Raw genomic sequence first — 4,401 nt, 5'->3', positions numbered from 1 at the left:
AGGTTGTGAAAAAGGGGTCCGAGAGGGAATGTCTCTCCAGACTCAAGCACCACAGGCGTCCCCATAGTGCAGGAATCAATGGACCGTGCAGTTTTTTGAGGGAGCGGAAATGGACAACCGCTATGCAACAGGGCATATAATCCAGGCTCTCGGGATTTTGGGGTACCATGGTCCCCAGCCTGTGCAGTCCCAGCTGCACTCCAATCATGCCTTGAGTGAGCCTTTTTCCCACACACAGGTGCAGCCTCCCCCGAGTGAAGGGGTCTGTGTGGGGCATCTCTCGTCAGGGAAAATTTCAGCCCTGGAGTCCTGCATGTCAAAGCAGTGGTAATGAACCTGGATCTGCCTGGCCGGCAGGTCTGTTATTTGGCTTCGGATGAACCGAGTGAGCCAGGAAAGTGCCCATGGTCCAAAGGCAAGGACCAGGAGCAGGCCTACAACAGGTCCTAGGAGGGAGGGAAGAAGGATTGTTAGCTAAGGGGAGTTGGAAAACCAATTCTAGAATCACCCAAGCTCTTGTTCTCCTTTTCTTCTTTTTTTCTTTTTTCTAGTCCTTTTCTAACCTACCATACTGACTACCCCGGTGTGGTCTGTAAAGAAGCAACATTCCTCTTTGAGCCACCCTGTTGCAGAAAGAGGAGATCCAGGCCTCTCCTGTTCTGTAAAACTACCTCAGCTAGGGAGGAAAGGGATGACTCGAGGGCAGAAATTCCCTGTTCAATTTGAGCAATATCCTCGTCTATGGACAGTCAAAGCTCAGAGTAATGTTGGTTGGACAGGACCAGAGAGGCAATTCCTGTGCCTGTTCCCATTGCTCCAACCCCTAGAAGGACTGCTAAGGTGATAGCAGTAACAGGCTCCTGTCAAGGCAGTCATCTCAGCGCGGCTTCTCTTCCTAGAGATCTAGGAATTGATCTGAGGAATAATAGGTTAGTCTAGGTGGAAGGGACCTAAGTGCCCTGAGTGGCATCTCTGGTGCTACCCTGTTTGCTGTGCTACCTACCAGCCACAGGCTGTGTCAAGCTGGCCCAACATGGCTATGACCACCTGTGACACCAAGGCCAGCAGGTCCGACAAGTCTTTCTGACACCTTGAATGAAAATTCAGCACTGCCCTTGGAAACATGACCCCTGCTGTCAGACTGGATTTGTGACAAGCAGTGTCCTTGCTCAGCCCAGAACGTGATTGACTATGGGACTTGTATACTGTGTGAAAGGTCTCAAACACAGTTTGCTGTAAAGTTCCCACTGTCCCCCCACAGGAACTCTGAGCAGAGTGATAACAGAGCTAAAGGGCTGGTGGGGGTTGTTGTGGGTGAGGACAACAGCCTGGAGGGCTTGCCGGAGGGACAGCATTTGAAACAGAAGAAGTTTCCTCAGGAGAGGGGCTATCTCTCCTGGGCAGATCAGGTGTATTTACAGCTCTAACCAGGCGTTCTGGTAACCATCTGGGAGCAGAGTGTATCTGGTCAAGAATGCAGGCCGAACCTCATCCCCAAATAAGAACTGGGTCGGGACCCTTCCAACGCCCCGTGAGGGGATCTCGCCACATGGCTAGTGGTCGGGTGGCATCTGGAGAAGGGTGCCAGTGCCTGTCAGCAGCAGAGTGCCCTGCAGCATCTAAGGTGAGGAAGTTGAGAACAAACAGAGCATGGCTCAATTGATCTCTAGGGGAGGTAAAATGAAGGTTAGAAGACTTGAGGCGAGCCAACCAGGTCTTTAGGGTCTGGTGGGCTCATTCTATTATGCCCTGTCCCTGGGGATTATAAGGTATCCCTGTGGTATGAATAATTTGTAAACTATCACAAAATTTTTTGAAGCCTGTGCTGGTATAAGCAGGGCCATTGTCTGTCTTTATCTTAGCTGGTTTTCCCAAGGCAGAAAAGGCAAGAATCAGGTGAGAAAGAACATCCTTTGTAGCTTCCCCAGCATGAGGAGAGGCAAAGATAAAGCCACTAAAGGTATCTATAGAGACATGGATAAATTTTTGTCTGCCGAATTCGGGGCAATGAGTAGCATCTGTCTGACAGATTTGGTTGGGAAGGAGGCCTCGAGGATTGACTCCCAAGTGTGGGGCAGGGTGAGAAACAACACAAGAGGGACATTGTTTGACAATTTCTTGGGTCTGTTGTTTAGAGATCTTAAAAAGAAGACGGAGGGTCTGAGAATTTAAAAGGTGGATCTTATGGGCAGTTTGGGCCTGTAGGACTGAGCCGACCATGACAGGGAAAGTTAGCCTGGTGGCGGCATCTGCCTGTGCATTGCCATCAGTTAATGGTCCAGGAAGATCACCATAGGCTCTAATATGGCCTATAAAAAATGGGTGTTGGCGAGTCAGGACAAGCTGTTGAATCTGGGAGAAAAGTGGGGTAGCGTTGGAGGTAGGCCTTATGGCTGGAGAGGTTTCTAACAAGGGGATGGAAAAGGCAATATAGGCACTATCTGTATAGATATTAATAGGTTGATCAGAATAGGTCTGAAAAACCTTTAAAATTGCTGAAAGTTCAACCAACTGCGCTGACTGGAAAGGCGTTAGGAAGGAGGTAGGGCGGCCTTGGGCCACAAAGGCTGCAACACCATTTATTGGTGAAATTATTAAGGCCACTCCACGTAGTTAAAAGGAGATTTATTTAATGGCGTAACTTACAAATTAAGGGATAGGTAGGTCGCGGAGTCTGGGGAAGGTGTATCGCAGTCCAGCGGTGTTCTCTGGAGCTCTGCTCGGTCCACCTCCACTATCCAGGGTCCCGCAACAGAGAGCGAGCGCGCCCGCCGATCCAGATCTCGGGTCCCCAGGTGCCTCCCTTGGCCCCGCCTTGTAGGCATGACAGTTGCCGAAGTCTCAATGGGGGTTGGAACTTCCAGATCAAAGCTGGAATGACTACCCACTACAACCATTAGCAGAACCATCGGTAAAGACTGTAAGTGAACGAGAAATGGGACCAGTTTTTGTAATTTTTGGAAATATGAAGGGATGTAGCCGGGCAAAATGGAGCAAGGGGTCATCTGGGAGGTGATTATCCAAGGTCCCTGTAAACCCTGCCAAGGCAACACCCCACTTATCTAAGGTTTGGAACAAAAACTGGGTTTGATCCTTGGAATAGGGTGTGAGTATGATATCAGGGTCCTTACCAAAATACTGGCGAGAGGTCTGTCATCCTTTCATAATGAGTGAGGCCACCTGCTCAGGGTAGACAGAAATGACTCTCGAAAGGGCAGCGGGCATGTGGACCCAGAGGAGGGTCCTGGGTTTGGACCTTATCTGGAGCAATCTGTAGTCCCAATCCATTAAGGGCTCTACTGAGTTCTGAAAAACATCGCTCAAGGGAGATGGGGTCAGGTGCAGCGAGGAGAAGGTCATCCATGTAATGTAAGATATATATCTGGGGCCAATTAAGTCTGACAGGGTCCACAGCCTGAGCCACGAATTTCTGGCAGAGAGTAGGACTGTTGGCCATGCCCTGGGGTAGTACCTTCCATTGGTAGCGAAGCATGGGCCCCTGAAAATTGGGGCGGGGAAGACTGAATGCAAAATAGGCTCTGTCCTCGGGGTGCAAGGGAATAGTAAAGAAACAATCTTTAAGGTCAATGACCATCTTGTAAAATTTAGCAGGAATAGCCACAGGTGAAGGCAATCCAGGCTGAAGTGCCCCCATAGACCTCATTACCTTATTTACTGCCCTTAAGTCTTGAAGGAGCCTCCATTTTCCTGACTTCTTTTTGATAACAAATATAGGTGTATTCCAAGGGGAGTTGGAAGGCTCAATGTGGCCAGCCATAAGCTGCTCCTGTACAAGCATAGTGGCGGCCTGTAGCTTTTCTTGAGTAAGGGGCCACTGATCCACCCAGACAGGGGTCTGGGTCATCCAGGTAATTTTGTCTGCATGGGGTACAGGAGGGTCAGTGGCCGCTACTAAAAACCCAAATATCCCAGCCCATGTCTATCCTCCTTGGGAACAGGCTGAATTGGTTGGACTCTCCCCTGAGCTGCCTTGCCCAAGCCTGTGCCAGGGATATAATTCATCCGTAGCATTTGTTGTGTGATTACTTGCATTTGTGAAAGTATGTCCCTTCCCCAAAGATTAACAGGCAGGCCCGGAACCACAAAAGGAGTGACAGTCCCCTGGTTTCCTTCCTCGTCCTTCCAGGAAAGTGTCCTTGAACTAATTAAAGGATTATTAGACTGACCGATTCCTTTTAAATCGGTGAAGGATGGAACCAGTGGCCAAGCAGATGGCCAGTGAGACTGTGAAATGACTGTGGTGTCTGCCCCTGTATCCAAGATACCCTGAAACTTCTTTCCCTCTATAGTAAGGGTGAGAGTAGGGCAATCCTGAGTAACAGGCTGGACCCAGTAGGCATCAGAGGAGCCCAATCCAGCTGACCCCGAGGGGTGTTTGTA

Source organism: Peromyscus californicus, unplaced genomic scaffold (genome assembly GCF_007827085.1).
Source record: "Peromyscus californicus insignis strain IS unplaced genomic scaffold, ASM782708v3 Scaffold_4__1_contigs__length_199733344, whole genome shotgun sequence".
NCBI classification, from domain to species: Eukaryota; Metazoa; Chordata; class Mammalia; order Rodentia; family Cricetidae; genus Peromyscus; species Peromyscus californicus.
The sequence above is the reverse complement of the archived record's forward strand: the minus strand, read 5'-3'. Positions refer to the sequence as shown.